Source organism: Crocuta crocuta, unplaced genomic scaffold (assembly GCF_008692635.1).
Source record: "Crocuta crocuta isolate KB4526 unplaced genomic scaffold, BGI_CrCroc_1.0 scaffold72, whole genome shotgun sequence".
Classification (NCBI taxonomy): Eukaryota; Metazoa; Chordata; class Mammalia; order Carnivora; family Hyaenidae; genus Crocuta; species Crocuta crocuta.
Genome location: NW_027529427.1, coordinates 7074740 through 7097791, shown reverse-complemented (window position 1 = coordinate 7097791; position 23052 = coordinate 7074740). Strand labels below are relative to the sequence as shown.

The 23052-nt window shown below is 40.9% G+C and overlaps 1 protein-coding gene and 1 pseudogene across 7 annotated transcripts in view; one reads left to right on the top strand and one right to left on the bottom strand.

The window, feature by feature from the left end:
• The first annotated feature begins 8392 nt into the window (after positions 1-8392).
• The window catches only part of RAD52 (RAD52 DNA repair protein), a 30026-nt gene continuing 15366 nt past the window's right edge, over positions 8393-23052 (top strand). Inside the window, exons 1-4 of one of the 7 annotated variants that reach the window (XM_077759220.1) lie at positions 8426-8486; positions 14313-14348; positions 15452-15623; positions 17557-19015. The gene's annotated coding sequence lies outside the window, so the exon portion shown is untranslated. Of the gene's footprint in view, positions 8487-14312; positions 14349-15451; positions 15624-17556; positions 19020-23052 lie in introns of all 7 variants that reach the window. The other 6 variants (XM_077759221.1, XM_077759219.1, XM_077759224.1 and 3 more) reach the window with 6 other exon arrangements.
• Positions 8662-23044, bottom strand: LOC144227430 (uncharacterized; annotated as a pseudogene).

Below are 23052 nucleotides of genomic sequence, written 5' to 3'. Positions count from 1 at the left end.
ATTCACAGGTACTAGTCTAGACATTAAATTCACTTCTGCCATTACTTCCATAGAGTCAACCAGTGGGGGAAGGGCCATAGGAGGAGGGGAAAGAATCGAGGGGGTAAGGAGATTCTACAGTTTCTCTTACTCCAGGGTACCAGTGGGCTACAAAAATGAAGGATCAGTAAGCTCTGAAAATATATTAGGTTGCTGTTCTGTCTTCTCTTTTTTTTTTTAATTTTTTTTAATGTTTTATTTATTTCTGAGAGAGAGAGAGAGACAGCATGAGCAGGGGAGGGTCAGAGAGAGAAAGAGACACAATCTGATGCAGGTTCCAGGCTCTGAGCTGTCAGCACAGAGCCCGACATGGGGCTCAAACCCATGAACTGTGAGATCATGACCTGAGCCAAAGTTGGATGCTTAACCGACTGAGCCACCCAGGCGCCCCTGTTCTGTCTTCTCTAAGTCCCTCCTTTCTGGCCCTAAAACCATAAAGATTCAGTTCTCGTTACACTGGGGTGACAACTCAGGTAGGAAAGATTGATTTTTAATAAGTCTGGTTTAAGTGTGTGCTTGGAGGCAGAGTCACAAAAACAATCAGCAGTACTGGAGGAGACGAGAAGGCAGAGCTCACAGGGGTGTGCTCTAAGGTCATGGAATAGTGTCCCTGTTAGGAGGTATGACTTAACCTGTCCTATCCCTACCTCAAGGTAGGGGAATTATGCTCAGGATAAAGTAGAATTTTAAAATCCTGGAGCATCTTAGAAGGAGCTCGTTTGATAAACATCAAATGTTTTAATATAGTTAATTCGATTGTTGTGAGGCAACTTGAGGAAGTATCAGAATGTCAATCTGCTCTGCGGTTGAGCAGGTGGTATTGAAGGCATATATCGAGAGAAACAAAGGATGGAAACGCTAGTATCATATTACATTTAAAGTAGTTTCAAACTTTTTATTTGGAAGTAGTTTCAAACTTAGAAAAAGTTGCAAAAATAAAAACAGCACACAGACTAGCCGTACACCCTTTACCCAGACGACGTGAAGCTTGTAATTGACATTTTACTCCACCTGCTTTATCATTTGTTTCCCTTGTCATCTATCTATGTCTATATAAAATGTAAGGGTGAGTTACAGACATCATGGCTCTATTACCCCTAAATTCTTCAGTGTATATTTCCTAAGACTGAGGATTTTCCTCCTACATAACTACAATTGTCAGCTTTGTAAATTCATAAATTTACAATGATTTAACAAGAATTTTATCTAATCTACCATCCATATTTCAATGTTATCAACTGAGGCAAAAGTGTCCTTTAGAGCATTTTCCCCCTCCAGGATCCAGTCTTGGGTCAGATATTACATTTGGTTGTCAAGCTTCTTTAGCTTCCTTTATTCTGGGACATTTTCATAGCCTTTATCTCTTCTGAAGAATTCAGTGCTTCATATTCCTGCCCCTAACACACATCTTTTTTTCTTGTAATTAAGTGTTCCTCGTTTTGTTTGTCTGATGTTTCTTTGTGATTAGATTGAGGTTATGCATTCTACTGGAACACTGCTCAGGTGATGCTGTGACATTCTCAGAATATCACATCTGGAGACACAGTGTCCTGTTACCCATCATTGCTAATGTTAATTTTTATCACCTCTTCAAGATTTGCCTAATTTCTGCACTACACTCTTACTGTTTTTTCCTCTCCTTTCCAACTTATAAGTTTATGGGGAGACAATTTAGGATTCTGCAAATATTCTACTCCCCATTAAAATTTCCCCTTAGATTTAGCACCTATTGATGATGCTTGCCTGATTCAGTCTTTACCAATGATTGCCAAATGATAATTGTCCAACTCTGGCATTTCCTTGACATTTGCCAGTTAGCCTTTGTCATTCTGCTATAAAAGAGATCCCCCCCCATTTTATTATTATTTTTAATTGGGAAGGACTCATTAATTATTCTCAATTCAATTTTTCTACATGTCAAAAAAGNGAGCTTGTGTCCTTCTTCTTCACTCTGTATCTGGCCTGCTGCATAGCTGCCTTCCTGAGATTTTTACTTCTTACCTTCTCAGGAATTTCATGGCCTTTCTTCTGTGTTTGATCCTGTTTCCTAAATCCTATGCCTTCCTTTTCCTTAGTTTTACATTTTGATGGAGACAGTCTTCTCTCCCTGCGGAGAAAAGGTGGGCAACAAGAGAAAAAATTTTTTGAGGATATGTTTGTTCAAAAATATCTTTACTTTTGGGATGCCTGGGTGGTTCAGTCGGTTAAGCGACTTCAGCTCAGGTGATTATCTCACGGTTATAAGTTCAAGCCCTACCTTGGGCTCTGTGCCTGCAGCTCAGAGCCTGGAGCCTATTTCAGATTCTCTCTCTCTGACCCTCCCCCACTCATGCTCTGTCTCTCTCTCTCTCTCTCTCAAAAATAAATAAACATTAAACAATTTTTAAATAAAAATATCTTTACTTTTACTCTCTTTTTACTGATAATTTGGGTATTGAATGCTAGGGTGGAAATTGCTTCCCTTCAGAATTTTGAAGGCATTGCTTTAGTGTCTTTTAACTTCTATTGCTGTGCTAGGAAAGTCCAATGCCACTCTGATTCCTGATACTTCTGATATAACTGTATATTTTGTACGTAATGATATTTTTCTGGTTTTCATTCCGGATATTTTCATTTAAGATATTTCCTCCACCTCTTATGATCTAAACTTTCTCAGTGTAGCTCCTTCTTTAAAAAAAGATATTTGGTTATTTTTTTAAGTGTATTTATTTTGAGAGAGAGAGGTGTAAGCAAGCTTGTGCAAGCAAGCACATGTGAGGGAGGGGCAGAGGAAGAGGGAGACTGAGAATTCTTGAGCCAGAATCAAGAATTGGATGCTTGGAGGGGCACCTGGGTGGCTCAGTCAGTTAAGTATCTGACTTCAGCTCAGGTCATGATCTCACAGTTCATGGGTTCGAGCCCCACATCAGGCTCTGTGACATCAGGCTCTGTGCTGACAGCCAGCTCAGAACCTGGAGTCTGTTTCAGATTCTGTGTTTCCCTCTCTCTCTGACCCTCCCTTGCTCTCTCTCTCTCTCTCTCTCTCAGAAATAAATAAAAATTAAAAAAAAAAGAATTGGATGCTTGGAGTGCCTGGGTGGCTCAGTCAATTAAGTTTCCGACAGATTGAGCATCTGACTTCGGCTCAGGGAATGATCTCATGGATTGTGAGTTCAAGCTCCGCATTGGGCTCTGTGCTGACAGCTAAGAGCCTGGAGCCTGCTTTGGTTTCTGTGTCTCCCTCTCTCTCTGCCCCTCCCCTGTTCATGCTCTATCTCTCTCTGTCTCTCGAAAATAAATAAACATTAAAAAAATTAAAAGGAAAAAAGGAATTGGATGCTTAATTGACTGAGCCACCCAAGCCCTAAGGTGGGTCCTTTCAATATTAAAATCTATTTCTCTTAGTTCTGAAAAGTTCTTTTGTGTGTTTTCTTTTTAATTTCTTCCTTGTGTTTTGTTATTCTCCTTTTCCAGAATAGCTATTTGTCAGATATTGGACTTCTTTGACTGATACTTTAATTTTCTTACTGTTTCTCTTTTATTATCCATCGTTTTGATTAACTCTCTGTGAGATTTCCTTGACATTATCTTCCACACTTATTACTGAGGTGCTTATCTTAACTGTCATATTTTTTATTTCTAAGAGCTTTTTAAACATATTTTTCTTTTTTTTAGAACATACCATTTCTATTCATGAATAGAATACAATATCTTGTTATCTGAGAATATTATTTTTGAAAAAAATGTTTTTCTGCTTTGTCTTTTGGGTAACTTTTTCATTTGTTTTGATAGCTTTTAGTCAAAGATATTCCTTGGGTCCTTTACTTCCCTCACATTTAAGAATGAGATATTAATCAGTTCTCTGGAAACTTTTGAGCCTATGGAAGCCCTTTGATTTCCTTCATTGTAGGTAAGCTTTTAAAACTTATTTTGTTTTGGGGGCACATGGGTGACTCAGTCGGTTAAGTGTCTGACTTCAGCTCAGGTATGATCTCACGCGTCAAGCTCTGGGCTGACAGCTCAGAGCCTTCTTTGGATTCTGTGTCTCCCTCTCTCTCTGCCCTTTCCCTGCTCATGCTGTCTCTCTCTCACTCTCAAACATAAATTAAGAAATATTTAAAAAGCCCTTATTTTCTTTTAATGTTAGAAATGTTAATTGTGGTAAAATATACATAATATATAATATATAATTTACCAACTTTACCATTTTTAAGTGTACAGCTCAGTAGTATTAATGACATTCATGTTATTGTATGACCAGTCTCCAGAAGACTTTTCCTCTTGCAAAACTGAAATTCAATATCCATTAAATAATAATCCTCCATTTCCCCCTTCCCCCAATCTCTTGGTAACACTCGTCTACTTTCTTCTTTATGTATTTGACTACTTTAGGTATCTCCCATAAGCAGAATCATATAGTATTTGTCTTTTGTCTTTTGTGATGGGTTTAATTCACTTAATAATGTTTTTAAATTTCATCCATATTGTATAATGTGTCAGAATTTACTTCCTTTTTTTTTTTTAAGTATGATTCACACCCAGCATGGAGCCCAACCTGGGGCTTGAACTCAGGACCCTGAGATCAAGACCTGAGTTGAGGGGCACCTGGGTGGCTCAGTTCGTTGAGTGTCCGACTTTGGCTCAGGTCATGGCCTCAGAGTTCGTGGGTTCAAGCCCCGTGTCGGGCTCTGTGCTGACAGCTAGCTCAGAGCCTGGAGCCTGTTTCAGATCCTGTGTCTCCCTCTCTCTCTGACCCTCCCCTGCTCATGCTTGTCTCTCTCTCAGAAATAAATAAAACATTTTAAAAAATTAACAACAACAACAAAAAAGACCAGAGCTGAGATCAAGAGTAGGATGCTTAACCAACTGAGCCCATCCAAGCATCCCAGAATTTACTTCCTTTTTAAGGCTGAGTCATATTCCATTGTATGTATTTAACACATTTCGCTCATCCATTCAGCTGTCAGTGGACACTGGGGTTGCTTTCTCCTTTTGGCAATTGTGAATAATGTTGCTATGAACATGGGTGTACAAATATCTCTTTAAGACTATGCTTTTGGGGCACCTGGGTGGCCTGGTTAACTGACAGATGCTTTTTTTTTTTTAATGTTTATTTATTTTTTGAGAGAGAGAAAAAAACAGAGCACGAGTGCGGGAGGGGCAAAGAGAGAGGGGAGACACAGAATCCGAAGCTGGCTCCAGGCTCTGAGCTGTCAGCACAGAGCCTGACGCAGGGCATGAACTCATGGACTGCAAAATCATGACCTGGGCCAAAGTCAGATGCTTAACNTTGCATGGAAGTAGAATTGCTGGGTCATATGGTAATTCTATTTTTAATTTTTTGAAGAATGATTATACAGTTTTCCAAAGTGTTTGTCCCATTTTACGTTTGTACCAGTAGTATACTGGGGTTCTGCTTTTCTACATTCTCATCAACACTTGGTGTTTTCTATTGTTTTTTAAATTTTTTTAAACATTTATTTATTTTTGAGAAACAGAGCACAAGTGGGGCAGAGAGAGAAACACAGAATCCAGAGCAGGCTCCAGGCTCCTAGCTGTCAGCACAGAGCCCGACACGGGGCTAGTGAGATCATGACCTGAGTTGAAGTCAGATGCTTAACCAACTGAGCCACCCAGGTGCTCGTTAAATTTTTTTTATGTTTATTTATATTGAGAGAGACAGAGTGTGAGCAGGGGAGGAGCAGAGAAAGAGATACACACACAGAATCCAAAGCAGGCTCCACGCTCTGAGCTGTCAGCACAGAGCCTAATGAGGGCTTGAACTCATGAACTGTGAGATCATGACTTGAGCCAAAGCCCAACACTCAACTGAGTCACCCAGGTGCCCCAGTATTTTTTATTTTTAAAATTACTCTTAGTCATCCTAATGGGTGCAGGCAAGCTGTTTTATATGTATTGTTTTGGACTCTGCTTTTTGCATGTCAATTTATTTTTTATTTTTATTTTCTTAGGGAGAGAGAGAGACAGGCTGCAAGCTGGTGAGAGGGGCAGAGGGAAAGAGAATCTCAAGCACCTCCACACTTAGCTCAGAGCCCCATTCCACCACCCTGGGATGATGATCTGAGCTGAAATCAAGAGTCTAAATGCCCAGGGAGCTTGGGTGGCTCAGTAAGTTAAGTGTCCAACTTCAGCTCAGGTCATGATTTCACAGCTTGTGGGTTGGAGCCCCGCATTTGGCTCTGTGCTNCTTCTCTCAAAAATAAGTAAACATTAAAAAAAAAAAAAAGAGTCTGATGCCCAAACTGACTGAGCCATCCAGGTGCCCTTCTAAACATGATTTTTAATGGCTGTATTATTGAACAGATCCCATAAGGTGGTATTTTATTTGTTTCCAGTAATTTTTAGGGTAGAAGTCTTTGTGTACATCCCGGATTTTTTTTTTTTTAATAAACAGTTTATTGTTAAGTTGGTTTCCATATAACACCCAGTGCTCATCCTCACAAGTGCCCTTCTCCATGCCCCCCACCCCCCATATATTTTTAATATATATTGCCTGATTTCTTTCCTGAAAGGTCGCATCAGTTTATATTCCTACTAGCAGTGTAAGAGTATCACCTACACTGAATATTAACAGATAACATTATTTAATTTTAATTTGGGGGGGGAGGAGCAGAGGGTGAGAGAGAGAATCTTACACAGGCTCCATGTTCAACGTGGAGCCAACGTGGAGCTGGATCCCAGAACTNTATTAACAGATAACATTATTTAATTTTAATTTGGGGGGGGAGGAGCAGAGGGTGAGAGAGAATCTTACACAGGCTCCATGTTCAACGTGGAGCCAAAGTGGAGCTGGATCCCAGAACCCTGAGATCATGAGCCCAATCCACCAGGCTGAGCTACCCAGGCACCCCATTCTTCTTCTTATTTTTTTTTTAACATTTACTCATTTTTGAAAGACAGACACAGAGTATGAGTTGGGGGAGGGACAGAGAGAAGCCGGCTTCAGGCTCCACTCACCAATGGGGAGATCATGACCTGAGCCAAGTCCGACTTTTAACCAACTCAGCCACCCTGGCACCCTGTCTGTTATTCTTGAGTTGTTAGAACTTTTTATATATAAGCTGTCTTTACCATTCATGATATTCCCCCCTTTTTTATTTACTTCTAAAGTTTATTTAATTTTCAACTTCTAGAAGTTTAAAACATTTATGTAGTTACATTTGTTTCTCTTTTACTTTACGATTTCTCATTTTATACTTGGAAAGCCCTTCTCCATTCTGAGGTTGGATACTCGTCTGTATATTTTTTACTTGGTTTTATATGTATCACTGTGTTTAACATTTCACTCTTGAATTCAACTGTAATTTATTCCAGTGTACATTTTCATAAGAAATCTAACTCAGTTAATTAATCTAATTGTCCCAGCACCGTTTCAAAAGCAAACCATTCCTTTCTTGGTTGATTTGAAATGCCACCAAATACATTGTTTATGCACTGGGTCTGATTCTAGGCTTTTTACTCAGCTTCCGATGGTGTTACTGGGAAGAGTGAGTAGTCAGTCAGGAAATGACTGGATGTATTGCCCTGGACTATTGCTGCTCAGGTAATGAATCGTCTGGTTAAAAGGAGGGTATTGAAACAACCGATTTGAAAATGTATGAGAAAGATTTTGTTGGAGTTCTCAAGTACTTAAGACGGGGTTGTGATAACTAAACATTTTAATCTTGTTTTTGAATGTTGCTGACAGGATGTGCAGTCATCACCCAGTTAGTTGCAAGGCACAGTTCCAAGGGCCATTCTAAAAAAAATCCCTTCCCCCATGTCGCCATACTGTCACTTCCCTCCGGTCAACAGCTAATTTAAGAAGCCATCAGGTGATGAGCGGGTGTGTGCGGCAGTGGCCGTAGAGGAAGAAGGCTTCGTGAGCGAAAATGTTCACACTGCCTCCGCTTGCTGTGCCTGTCTGGGGTGGAATCTATGAAGGGCTCCGATGACCATTCTTAATAAAACTTAAAAGCATGTATTTCTTTCCTGCACAGTCCCTCGCGTCCACGGACGGGTACTGAGAAATTCCGACCCCACCCAGTCGCCGCATTCTGTCGGGATCGGGTTTTTGGAGGTATTTTAAGAAGGCGTGAGTTCAACGCGCCCGCAAGGGGGCAGCAGAAACCTGAGCGGCCGCAGAACTACCCCCAGCCGCAGGGGTAGATGGAGGCAGAGGGAGGGACGCGGTGAGCGGTTTTGCACATCGAGGTCAGCATCGCGCTGCCAGTTTGCTTTACGGTTCGGCAGATTGCTTTGCGGCTCTTCTCCCCTTCCCCGCCTTGATTTACGGCTCCTCCTCCTGTCCTTCCCCTTCCAGGGCTTGCTCTTGATTTGGACCTTCTTCCCAGGGTTCTCTTGCACTACTTTCCCAGTCTCCTCTGCGCGGCTGTATCTAAACTACCTTCCCGTTGCCCTTAGCTTAGACCGAGCTCCCTGCGTGCACCGCGCGCTGCACGAAGCGCGTAAGTGGGGAGGGAGGGGGAACGGCCCAGTTGGGGTGGTTCTGGCCTGGGACTGTGGAGCGTGGGGCGGCGCAGGTTCTGAGTCGATCGCTTGGGGCGGCGGTTGAGCTCGTCCCGGCCGCAGCAGAGTGGTCCTGAACCCAGAGGCCTCTACTAATTAGTACAGTGGGAGTCATCATCCAGGCTTATGGCGAGTGTGGTTAGCAGGGACAGGGGCACTGGAAACTTGGACCAACACTCCGAGACGCCCCGAGCTGGTGCGGCAGCCTGTTGTTAACTGGCGGTCCCCTGCATGGCGCGAGACCTCCAAAGGCTGCTTGTTGACAGGAGTGAAGGGTGCTGAAAGGAATTGGGATGGAAAGCTGCAGGAGGGAACGAATTAACCCATTTGTAAAAATGTTTTATTTATTTCTGAGAGAGAGAGAGAGACAGAGACAGTGTGAGTAGGGGAGGGTCAGAGAGAGAGGGAGGTACAGAATCTGAAACAGGCTCCAGGCTCTGAGCTGTCAGCACAGAGCCCGACGCGGGGCTCGAACCCATGAAACGTGAGGTCATGACTTGAGCCGAAGTCGGACGCTTAACCAACTGAGCCACCCAGGCGCCCCAACCCATTTTAAAGGAATTTGATACTCAAGTTTAGCTGCATTATTTAGCCTTTATAGATTTTTAAAAATTGAGATACAATTCACATGCTATTACATTCATCCATTTAAACAGTTCAGTGGTTTGAGTATATTCACAGGGTTGTGCGACCATCACCTTTGTCTAGTTCCAGAACATCCCGAAAAGAAACCCACAACTCGTTAGCGGGCACCTCTCATTTGCTCATCTCTTCACCCCACTAATCTACTTTTTGCCTCTGAATTTGCCAATTCTAGATAGTTTACAGAAGTGGAATCCTACAGTTTTTGTTTTTTGTGTGTGGGTTTATTTCACGTAGCGTAATGTTTTCAAGGTCCATCCATGCTCTAGCCTGTGTAAGTACTTCATTCTTTATGGCTGAGTAACAGTAATCTGTTGTAGGGATATTCCACATTTTGTTGTCCATTAGTTGACAGGCATTTGGGTTGTTTGTACTTTTGCATTACTAGACCTTTTAAGATCTGTTCCTCCATACAGCTCTCAGTTTGAGTCACATTTTAAAACTAAATTCTCATAAGCCAGCATTATTAACTCTGGGACTGGCTCAGGTATTTTCGTGGCCTTAGGTCTGGGATCTTTTAGGGAAGGTTGTCTTTTTTTTTTTTTTAAGTCTTATCTCTTGGACCACTAACTGTAGTGTATTTGTGTTTCTGTGTGATGTGTGCCATGCCATGACCGGTTACCTTGTGATATGAACTGGGTGTGGCTGAAGATGAGTGTGTGAAAAATGTAACTGAGACAGCTGTGGGAGAGGAGTTTTACATCCAAACAAAAAACCTTTAAGTCAATCTTCATTATTCATGGAATCTGTATTTGGGAATTCTCCTACCCATTAACATTTCTTTGTAACCCCTCAATCGATACTCAGGGTGCTTTTAAGTATATTTAGTGTCATACTTTCCTCATGTTTGTGCTTTTGGCTAGCAATTTCAGTGTGGAATGGCCACCAAGCATATTGCTGAACTGCTGTCTAGCATTACCAGTTGCAAGAAGCCTGTGATGTCTCACAGAGAAAGGAAAGCTTCTTTTAGATAAGCCTGGTTCAGGTAGGAGTTACATGCTGGCTGTGAGTTCAGTGTTAATGAGCTAGTATGTATTGAATAAGGTGTCTTTCAACAGAAACACATATAAAGCGAGATTATGTTTTGACTGATGTATGAAAATGTTGTGACCAGAGGCTCACAGGAGCCTAACCTTGTGTTTCTCCTGGGAGCAGTGGTTTGGTATTTGGTAATTCAGCGTTGGTGGTGACTTTATAGAATTACCGTGAATAATGAGAATTGACTATAACCAATTTCATTATTCAAAGGCAGAAAAACCTAGTATGTATATTCTTCAGTCTCTCTGACTTTTAGCATTTTTCTTCAAGGCATTGAGGAATGGCTCGAGGCATTAATTTTTAATACCATACTGGCAGTTTTAAAGTGAAGAGAAGTTAAAATAAATCTAAAATGTTCTTTATACTAGTGCTGGGTCGGGACTATGTTAAGTGCTGGAGATACAGTAATTAGTATATGGCCCTTTTGTTCTTGAATGGCTGAGTGTGGATTATAGTGCAATATGTGTTTTGATGTATGTCTAAAATGTATGGGAACAGAGATTAATTCTACTAAGAGTGTAAGCTGCATAAGGCTTCAAAGAGCAGATGATGTTTGAAGTTTCACAAATATTATAGGAGCACGTACATAAATGAAAATAAAAGCAAAAACCTTTACTCAATCCTGCTGTTCTTGATCCTTGGAATCAGAACCTCACTCATCACTAAATTCTGTTAATTCTGCCTCCTGTAAAACATATCCGGAGTCCATCCTGTCTCTACATTTCCATGATTTTCCTTTATCATCGTCTCTCTGGACTGTTGTAACATAGACTTCTAACTGATCTCTTCCTCAGTTATTCACTGTTGACAAAAAAGAGCCTTCAGAGACCTAACTAATATTATTTATTCTCAGCTTAAAATTTTAGTTCCTCTACCATGGTTTACAAACTAATGTTTAAGCTTTTTTTTTTTCTTTTAAAGAGAGAGTATGTGGGTGCACAAGTGGGAGAGGGGCAGAGGGAGAAAGAGAATCGTGTGTGTGTGTGTGTGTGTGTGTGTGTGTGTGTTTATTTATTTTCTTGGACTCTTAAGCAGGCTCCATGCCCAGTGCAGAGCCCGATGTGGGGCTCATTCTCACAACCGTGAGATCATGACCTGAGCTGAAATCAAGAATTGGAAGCTTCACCAACCGAGCCACCTAGGCACCCCAGTGTTTTCAAGCTTTGTAAGGTGGCTTACAATGCCCAGCCTGTCCTGTCTTTAGTAAAGATAAGAAAAAGTCAGACAAAAGAGGAAAATTTTCATATATAACATGCCTCATTCCCTCTAATCCTTCCTCCCTCCTTTTGTGTATAATTAGAAATGCTTTTAGGTGAAAAGGAAGTGGATAAGAATAAAAACACTCTTGGCAACCTTGGTGACCGTCTTAATATCTCTCCAGTTCATCCATTTCTTGCTCACAGCCCTTGCCCTGGTTAAGCTCTTTCTCTTTCTGTTCCCCAGATCTTTTCTTGGTCATATGTTTTTATTTCTCTGAGAAAACACCTTTCAGAGGAATTCTTGGGTCAAATGGCCAATGCATGTTTAATTTCTAAAGAAATGATCAGTTTTATTTCCAAAATTATAAAACTTTAAGGCTTGTAGGAGAAAATATAAAAGAATATCTTCATGACCTGAGGGTGTATAGAGATTTTAGACAAGACTTAGAAGGTAATTCCCACTTTAAAAAAAAAAAAAAAAAAGACAAATATGATTTCATCAAATTTAAAACTTCTCATCAAAGACAACTGTATGAAAATGAACAGGCAAGTACCTCCACCTACCTAACGACTGCTCTCCAGGGCATATAAAGGGCCATTTAGGGTTCAAGGCCTGGGGATAATCTTCTGTGGCCTGCTGCTCTACCCTCAGAACCTATGGCTCCGTCTTCAAGTCATTATTCTTTTTTCATGGAGGGTGGCATGTGCTTATAGCTGAATACTTTTAGCAGTATGTTTCTAGCCAACAGCGTATGAGAATTCCAGTTGCTTCACATCCTTGCCAACTTCTGGTGTTGCAGTCTTTATTTTTAGCCATTCTGGAGGGTCCAGAGGGTTGTGTGTCATTATGGTTTTATTTTTTTTATTTTTATTTTTTTAAATGTTTTTATTTATTTCTAGGAGAGAGAGACAGCGTGAGCAGGGGAGGGTCAGAGAGAGATGGAGTCACAGACTGAAACAGGCTCCAGGCTCTGAGCTGGCAGTCAGCACAGGGCCCGACGCGGGGCTCGAACCCACAAACTGCGAGATCATTACCTGAGCGAAAGTCGGAAAGTCGGATGCTTAACCGACTAAGCCACCAAGGCGCCCCCATTATGGTTTTAATTTTAATCCTTGATTACTAACGATGTTGAATACTTTCCTGTGCTTATTGACATTTGCTTATCACCCTTTGTTAGGCACCTGCTTAGATACTGACCACTTAAAATTGGGCTATTTGTCTTTATTATTGAGTTGTAGGAGTTATATCTTTTTTTTTTTTTTATATATCCTGGATGTCAGTCTTTTGTGGTTGTCTATTCATTTTCATAGAGTGTTCTTTGATAAGCAAAGCATTACATTTTGATGTAGTCATATTTATCATTTTTTCTTTTATAGTTACTGCTTTCTGAGTCCTAAGAAATCTTGATCACCTTTAGGATGTAAAGATATAGTTCTGTATTTTCTTCCAGAAATTTTATAGTTGTAGCTTTTTAAAAAATATTTATTTTATTTATTTTGAGAGGGAGAGCGAGAGGGGGCAGAAAAGGGCAAAGAGAGAGAGGGAGAGGATCCCAAGCAAGCTCCATGTGCTGCTATCAGCACAGAGCCTAACATGGGGCTTGAACTCACAAACTGTGAGATCATGAGCTGAAATCAAGAGTCAGACGCTTAACCATCTGAACCACTCAGGAGTCCCTGTAGTTGTAGCTTTTATATTTAGGCCTATGATATATCTCTTGTTTTGGTGAATGGTGTGGAAAATATCAAACTTTTTTCCCACAGAGGTATTTAGTTGTCATATCATTTGTTGAAAATGCCANACATTAAAAAAAAAAAAAAGAAAATGCCATCGCATCATATCTGTACCTTTGCGATTGGGATTGCTTTTTGGTGACTGTATAAGTGGTGGTTGGTTTCTGTGCTTTTTTTTCCTGTTCCACGGGTCAAATCTTATGTCAGTTTTAATTATTTCTATTTTAATTATTGGAGCTTTATAGTAAGTCATGAAGTCACCTACTGTAGGTCCTTCAACTTTGTTGGTTGATTTGGACAGTCTAGTTCCATATAATTATTAGAATCATTTTATCAGTTTCTACAAAAAAGTCTGTGAGGATTACGACTGGGGTGGCATTTAATCTTTAGATCAATTGGGAAAAATTAACATTGTAATGGTTATTGACTTTTGAAATCTATGAACGTGGTACATCTCCCTTTTTAGTTAGGTCTTAATTTCTTTTAATACTGTTTGTAGTGTTCAATGAGGAGGCATTATACACCTTTCCTTAAATTTGTTCCTAAGTATGTCTTTTACACTATTGTAAGGTGGAGACATCATTTTTATTGTTACTTTGTATATGTTGGGCCGTTTTTCTTTGACCACTTTCAAGGTTTTCTTTATTTTTGGTTTTCAGCAATTTGCCTAAGGTGTATCTAAGTGTGATTTTCTTTGTATTTATCCTGCTTGAGGTTTGCTGACCTTAAATCTATAAATTTATGCCTGTCACCCAATTTAGGAATTTCAAGCCATTCAAATTTTTGTTTTTGTTTTCCATTCTCTTTAATCTCTTCTTTTGGGACTTCCAATTATATTTGTGTTAGCTGTTTTTATATTATTCCATGGGACCCTGAGGCTCTTTCATTATTTTTCAGTCTTTTTTTTTTTTCTCCTTTTCAGATTGTATAATTTCTATTGCACTGTCTTTAAGTTCATGGACTCCTTTTTTTTTAATCTTTTATTTTGCACTTTGTGAACAGGATTGATTGTTAGGTGGTTTACAAGATTCCTAGTTCAAAAATAGTTCCTATTCTTTTGTGAGTGCAGTATGTATGATTTCTTTATTAGAAGGCTTTTTGGGAGGCATGGTTATATGTCCTTTGACTTTTAAATATTCTCTTATTTTACAGGATCTGTCATCTGTCCTTCACAGCACGGTTTCAAAGGTACCTCTCATTCCTTTTCTCCCTCTTTTCCCCAGAAACACTGGCTTTCCGAGACCCCCTCCTTGAGTTGTGTATACCTTTTATTTCCTGGACTGCTCTGACCTAGCAGAACTCTTTGTTGGTTTCTTCATACTTAAGTGGATTTTCTTTTCCTGGGAGCAGTTTTAGTTCCATCTTATGCTCTCCATCCTTCTCTTTCTTCCATGCACTTCTCTTCCCACTATGTCCCACCATACTCTCCTTGAAGAGTTATGGTAAGCAATTGAGAAATAGAAGATATGGGATATTTGTGGTTTTATTTGTTCCTCTTTTTTTGATCTGCATTAGATGTATTGAGATATTTGGATTTATGTAGCTGCCATAACCTTGTCTATGCAGGAAGTCTTTCCTAACATTTTGTTTTGACACATTTGATGCCTTCAGAAGAGTATGGAGGCCTGTATATCCTTCGCCTGGATTCATAAAGTTGTTACTTTGCTTCATCCTCCTCTCACTCTCTTTGCACATGAACACACACATTTTATTAGTTGAATGACATGAGACTAAGTTGCAGAAAACATGACAGTTTACTCCAGTATTTCATCATACATCCCCTAGTGACAAGGTCATTCCCTTACATGACTGTGATATAAGTTTAACAAGGATACAATACCATCGAATAAGATGCAGTCCATCATCAGAATCCCCCTTGTCCCAAGACTATTCTTTACAGCTCTTTCTTTTCTGATCTCAAATCCTCTCAAGGACCACACTGTAGTTGTAGTTATTGTGCATTGTGTGTCTTTAGTCACTTAATCTAGAAGTGTTCAGTAGCCTCTTTGTTTTGCTTTCTTTTGTTTATTTGAGACCTTGACATTGACATAGTTTGAGTCCAAGCCTTGTAGATTTCAACTTGTCTGATTATTTCATCTTGGTTAGAGTCATGATTAAATTGGTAGAAATACTTCCTAAGTGATGTGACCTTTTCAGTGTATCCATTAGGAAGCTTATGATGTGACTATTACTGGCAACATTATGTTTGATTCCCTGATTAAGGAAGCATCTGCCAGATTTTTCCATTGTAAAGGTACCTTTTCTCTCCCTACATTTTCCTCCAAATGTAGGTAGCTTATCTGAGCAAGAAGAGCACGGGCTGTACTGGAGAGCGAGGGAAGTGAGACAGTAAAGAAAAGGCAATCCGTAGAACATGCATGGTCAAGCCAGTCACCAACAGTGGGCAACCAAACCTAAGTTCACTGGGGAACTCCTCCCAGCTCAGTATTCTCTCACAATGAGGTAAGAAATCTAGGGTCCTTAAACACCACCTCCAGTCAGTCACTGTTGGAGGGCTGCTCCCAGGGGCATCAGTTCCCTGGCACTTCCAGCTTAGCATGAACAGGTACAAAATGGGCCCTGCATGCCGAAAAGGCCTTCAGGTAAAGAGATACAAATATTGGCATTTAGGAGGTAGGGCAGGGTGCACTATTGTGGTAAGAGCTAAAGGGATACTTAGCAGAGCCCCCATGGTATCTCTGTATCTGGGTACCCCAGAACCTAGAGCTTGAGGCAAAAGCTTATGGGCTATTATTTTTTCAGGAAGCAGAAGCAGGGAAAGGGGGATTGGGGAGAGAAGATTAAGTCAGTTCAAGAGTACATTTCCATGCTGGCCACCGCTTGGTAACAAGGTACAACTGACTGCTTGATTTCCTAAAGCTGTCTCTCAGGAGGATGTCTGAAGTACTGTATCCCAGGACAGTCTGTCTGAAGGAAGAAGAATTTCCCCCTCAGCTCTGAATCTCATTGGTAGAAGGTTTGCCCCTGGTATATTAACTCCCTCCGACTTTCAGGTTGTGCATGTATGGGCAACAAGTGGGCCCCACAGGTTCTCACACCTCAAAGGCAAGAGGGAGGCCCAGGGTGGGAGTGAAGGCATCCAGCAGGAGCAGGAAGTAAGGGGCCGGTGGTTGGACCCATGTGCATTCAGTTAGAACTCAGGCGCGCTTGGTCCACCTAATGGCAGCCAGGGTAGAAAAAATGATCGAGGGCCTCAGAGACAGGCATGGTCGAGAAGATTTGAGGTGCAGGATAAGATATGCTTGACAGATTTGGATTCTACTTTTGTTTCACAAATATGCACAAACACATACACACATGAAACTTACATACAAACTTGGGGCAGCTGTGTGGCTCAGTTGGTTAAGTGTCCTATTCTTGGTTTCAGGTTGGGTCATGATCTCACAGTTTATGAGTTTGAGCCCCTCATCCGGCTCTGCGTTGTCAGCACAGAGCCTGCTTGAGATTCTCTCTCTCTTTTCCTCCCCTGCTCATGCTCTCTCTTTCCCTCAAAATAAATAAACTTAAGGGGCGCCTCGGTGGCTAAGTCAGTTAAATGTACAGCTTCAGCTCGGGTCATGATCTCGGGTTCGTCGGTTTGAGCCCTGCATTGGGCTCTGTGTTGACAGCTCAGAGCCTGGAGCCTGCTTCAGATTCTGTCTCCCTCTCTCTCTGTCCCTCCCCTGCTTACACTCTGTCTCTGCCTCTCTCTCAAAAATAAATAACTTAATGGGGCGCCTGGGTGGCTTAGTCGGTTAAGTGTCCGACTGTCGCTTAGGTCATGATCTCACGGTTTGTGGGTTCGGGCCCCGCGTCGGGCTCTGTGCTGACAGCCAGCTCGGAGCCTGGAGCCTGTTTCAGTCTGTGACTCCCTCTCTCTCTGACCCTCCCCTGCTCACGCTGTCCCTCTCTCTCTCTCTCCTAGAAATAAATAAAACATTAAAAATAAATAAATAAATAAATAAATAAATAACTTAAAAAAAAATTTTAAACAACATACAAACTCAATCACATATAAAAAAAGTTATCCAGTGGGGATCCAGCCAAATTTTGCTTCCTTACTTTTTGATAGATGTTTCTACAATAAAAATATTTTAATTTTATAGTGGGAAAATGGTTGTGGACAGTTTAGAAAAGAAGGCAGTAAGTTTTTTTTCAAAGAAGTAACTGGAAAAAAAGAAAAATAATTCCATATTTTACTTTATGGGCAGGAACAAAGTTGTCCTTTTCTATGATAAGAGATTGAATTCTTTAAGATATTGTTTGGAAAAATAGCAAGTTGCTTTTGAAGTGTGAGAAGTGTAACTCTTGCCTTATGAAGTTAGTTTGTAAAGAATTAAAAACTAAGCTTTGTCTGCGTATCCTACATTATGTACTTCATTTTTCATTCATCTAGCCAGTCGCTGATTGGATCACTCGCTGGACACTCCCTTTCAGGCCCTACAAGAGCAAGGTTCCATGCTAGTCACTGGGGTGCCAAGAAGAATCAAGAAGAACCTTCTGCCTTTTAGGGGTTCATATTGGAGTGGGAGAAAAATGGATGCAGAAGAGACCATTCTCACCAAATATTCAGCCGTCTTACATTTCCCAGCCTCCACTGCAGTTAAACTGGGGCCTTGTGACAAGATCTGTCCGGTGAACTGTGACCAGAAGTGATGCATATCGCTTCTGGCCTAAGGCAGCTATGAACCAATGTGACTTTTCCAACTCTTTCTACCCCTGCAGTGATGACCTTGGAGGTCACATGTGGTAGATGACACAGCTACAGGACAGCCAGGGCCACCAGACTCTTAGATCTTGCATGAAGGAGATGTAAACCTTTATTGTGTTAAATTACTCTCCCTCCTTTTTAAAAAATATATTTAGAGAGAGCACATGAGCGCACAAGCACAAGTGGGGCAGGGACAGAGAGAGAGAGGGAGAGAGAGAATCCTAAGCAGGCTCCACATTGTCAGCTCAGAGCCTAACTCGGGGGCTGGGTCCCAGATTGTGAGTTCATGGCCGGAGCTGAAATCTAGAGTTGGACACTTAACCAGCTGAGCCACCCAGGCACACTAACCTCCTTTTTTTTTTTAATTGTGGCAAAATGTACATAATATAGAATCTATCATTTTAACCATTAAAATTTTTTAAAAATGTTTATTTTTGAGAGAGAGAGAGAGACAGTGTGCAAGCAGGGGAAGGGCAGAGAGAGAGGGAGACACAGAATCTGAAGCAGCTCCAAACTCTGAGCTGTGAGCACAGAGTCCAACACAGAACATAGTTCCAGATGTGGGGCTCGAACTCACGGACTGTGAGGTCATGATCTGAGCTGAAGTTGGACACTTAACTAAGCTACCCAGATGCCCCTGTACTCCTTTGTTTTTAACAAACAAGTGGACAGGTGTTCATTTGAGACATTGTGAACATCCCCAACAACTTTTTAGTATCTAGTGATTTTTGCTGAATATAATTATTATCACCTCATTATAATATGATAAATTTATGAGGTTGATCTTATGAATATTCCCCTTTACAGATGAGGAAATTTGAGCACAGAGTTTGAGTAATTGCCCAATTTAAATAACTTACTGAGTAGAGCTGGATATTGAACCACATCTGATTCTAATGTTCAAAGCATTATTTATAGCAGGGGTTGGCACACTATGGCCTGTGGACCAAATCTTCCACCTCTTTTTGTAATAAAGTTTTATTAGGACACAACCATGACCATTTGTTTACATATTATCTATAGCTGCTTTCACACTAAAATGCCAAGGTTGTATAGTTGTGACAGACCACATAGCCTGCAAGTCCTAAAATATTTAACTCTGTGGCACTTTACAGAAAAAATTTGCTGATCTCTGCTTTATAGAGTAGGTATTTAATTTTTTTTCTTTTTATTAAAATAATGTACATATATGGAAAATTAAATAGTGCTAAAAGTTTTACTTAAAAAATTTTAAGTTTATCTTTTTTTAAAAAATGTCTTATTTTATTTCTGAGAGAGAGAGAAACAGTGTGAGCAGGGGAGGGTCAGAGAGAGAGGGAGACCCACAACCTGAAGCAGGCTTCAGGCTCTGAGCTGTCAGCACAGAGCCCAATGTGGGGCTTGAACACAAACCGTGAGATCATGACCTGAGCCAAAGTCAGACAGTTAACCAACTGAGCCACCCGGACGGTTAACCAACTGAGCCACCCAAAAAAACCCTATTTATTTATCTTGAGAGAGAGAGCAAGGGTAATCAGGAGGGTCAGAGAGAGGCAGAGAGAATATTCCAAGCAGATTCTGCACTGTCAGCACAGAGCCCTATGTAGGGCTCAAACTCGTGAACTGTGAGATCATGACCTGAGCCAAGAGTCAGATGCTTAACCAACTGAGCCACCCAGGCGCCCCTAAAAGTTTTATTTTGAAAAAGGAGATCCCTACTCCACTGTTCTCCACCCCAGTCCCACCCCTTGGAGACAGATCCATTTTATTCTTTTTAACTCTTTTTTTCTGCCATTTACAGTTACATTAAATAAGATCTTCATTTCACTATTTCCTGCTGTAACAATTTTGAGTTTTGGTCTTTTTATTTTTTTAATTAAATATTTTTTAGGGCATTCTCTCTCTCAAAAATAAATAAACATTAAATTTTTTTATGACAAAAATATTTATTTTTGAAAGAGAATGAGCAGGGAGGAGGGGCAGAGAGAGAGGGAGATACAGAATCTGAAGCAGGCTCCAGGCTCTGAGCTGTCACTGCAGAGTGCACCATGGGGTTTAAACTCAGGAACCGTGAGATCATGACCTGTCCTGAGGTCGGATGCTCGACTGACTGGACCACTTAGGTGCCCCTATTTTTTTATTTTTTATTTTTGGAGAAAGAGGGGATGCAAATGGGGAAGAGAGAGAATCCTAAGCAGGATCCATGCTCAGCTTGAGCCTGATGTGGAGCTCAATCCCACGACCTGGGACCATGACCCAAGCCAAAAGCAAAAGTTGGACACTCAACCTACTGAGCCACTGACATGCCCCTGATCTTTTTCTTTAAAAGTAAACTCTACCCCCAAACTGAGGCTTGAACTCAAGACCTTGAGATCAAGAGTCAAGTTCTCTACCAGCTGAGCCAGCCAGGCACATCATCTGTTTTAACAGATTGTGTGTGTATTTGTGTATGTTTCTTCACAATTTCTTCACATCCTTGCTAACCTTGGTTATTCATTGTCTTTTTTATTGTAACCATCCCAGTGTGTGTGAAGTGTTATTTTTTTAAGTTTTTGTTTTTAATTCTATTTAGTTAACAGAAGGTGTAATATTAGTTTCAGGTGTACAACATCATAATTGGGTTCTAACAATTTTAGACACTAATTATTAACTAATCTAGTTAGGCCACTTTTTTAGTGCTAGATTATAAATAATAATATTCTTTATTGGAATGTAAGTTTTATGATTATTTAAAATTTTTTTGATGTTTATTTTTTAAAGTTTATTTATTTTTGAGAGGGACAGAGAGAGCACAAGTAGGAGAGGGGGAGAGACCGGGGAACAGAGGATCTGAAGCAGGCTCTGTGCTGACAGCAGAGAGCCCGATGCCGGGCTTAAACCCACTAAGTGCAAGATCATGACCTGAGCCACCCAGGCACCCCAATTTTTATTTATTTTTGAGACAGAGTGTGAGTGGGGGAGGGGCAGAGAGAGATTGGAATCTGAAGCAGGCTCCAGGCTCAGCTGTCCGCACAGAGCCCGACCTGAGGCTCAAACTCACAAGCGGTGAGATCATGACCTGAGCTGAAACCTGACGCTTAACCGACTGAGCCACCCAGGTGCCCTGATTTTATGATTGTTTACATAGTTTTTTGCATTTTCATCATACTGTATGTAAGAAAATGGACATGCACCTATCCATAGCCAACATGTATTAGTACTTCATGTGGTACTATTCTAATGCAGGTTTCATGCAGCATCATGTTAATCTCTACAGAACCCGTAGGAAATGATGGTATTATGGCCATTTTCTAGATGAAAAAACATTGTTTAGAGAGATTATGTGATTTTTCCCATGGTCAAGCACCCAGTGGGTAATAGAAGCAGAGGCTGACACTTAGAACTTAAGCCCTTAAATATTGTATTCTAATGCCATATGGAGAGTCCTACTACTTGATATTCCTAGATTTGTAGTTTTACTGTCAGCAAATAACCTAAAGACTACAACAGGTAAGTTTGCTGAGGCACAAGCCTTTTTTTTTTTCCCCAAGTACTGTTTATTTTGCACACGCCCACAGCAAATTTGCACTGAGTAACTTTATTTTACAATAGAAAGTCAGGGTTAGGTGATGCCAAGAAGAGTGACATGCAGAAAAGAACAGGAAGGCAAACATCAGGAGCAAATAATCTTTAATTTTTTTTTTAACAAATACACCAAAGAATCTTGCAATGCTGCCAGCATTGGATGCAATCCTGGGCTACCAGTCTGTACACCCCTTTGCAACTGGTCCTGTGATAGCAGAACCTTTCATTTCACCTTTATTGTTTTCAGTGACCCCTGTGTTACCTTCAGAATAGAAAAACATACCATCTTTTCTCTGGTAGGACTTTCATTATCCAGTTATCACTGCTGGATTTACCTTCTTTCTGGCCTCAGGTTTGCCTTTCTTTACTGTGGCCATCACCATGTCACCCACACCAGCAGCAGGACATATATTCAGTACCTTATCCCCTTTACAGAGATGATACACAGGCTTTTGGCTCCTGTGTGGTCAGCACAGTGGCTCAGGCCTCCTATCGGAAGACCTAGGGAAATTGGGAATTTCATACCGGAGGACTCCACACATTTCTCACTTCTGCATCTGGACTATCAGGGACAGAAAGGCTGAGATGCAACTTTGAATCTGTTTGATTTGTGACAGGTATGGGGTAGTTAGGTAGTGGGAGGGTCATTCTGTTTTGTAGTGGACTATAAACATTTGCCTAGTCTCAGTCTAATGCATTGGCTCAAACTCGAGCGCACATCAGAATCCCCCAGTGGGCACGCACTGACTCCTGGGCCTCCTCTCTAGTTTCTGATCCAGTATGTCTAGGGTAGGATCCGAGGATTCGCACTTCTAAGTTCCCCAGTGATGCTGATGCTGTAAGGGACCTGACTGGTCTAATGCTCTACTTTTCCTGAATGGTAGGGTCCTCTGTACTGCCTTCTCTTGCTCTTTAATTTTCCGATCTATCAGTCTCCTCCTACCAGCTAGCTTGTTAGTTCCTGGGAAGCAGTTCAGTTATTGTGGCTTCTATTTCTATTTTGTAATTTTGGCTTTTTCCATTATAAATATTGTAATTATAATACATTCTAATTATAAAATTCACTTAAAATATTTTTTAATGTTTATTTTTGAGAGAGAGAAGAGTGTGTGTGCAAATGGGGAAGGGGCAGTCAGGGGGGAGGTGGAGATCTGAAGCAGGCTCTGCAGTGTCAGCACAGAGCCCCATGTGGGGTTCCAACTCATGAACCATGAGATCATGATCTGAACTGAAGGTAAACATTTAACCAACTGAGCCACCCAGATGCCCCTAAAAATCACCTTTTGCTAGCAGCACCATCACCCTTGCAAGAAGAAATTTTTTTTAAAGTAGGCTACACTCCCATCATGGGGCTTGAAATCATGACCCTGAGATCAAGAGTTGCATGCTCTAGTGAGTTGCAGCCAGTCAGGCAGGTGCCCTGACCCCAGCAAAAATTCTAACGGAAAGATAGAAGTGGACACTAAAGGATCTTCAGTGACACGTTGGATGATAGCACTGAGGAACTTAGTCCTTGATTGGGGGCAGTGCTTATAAAAAACTGTAAAGTAAATAAAGTGATTTGCAGGATACTGCATCTGAATGCTTTAATCTGATTTTAGTAGAGGCTCTTGTCTTTTACATTTAGCATTCTCTGAG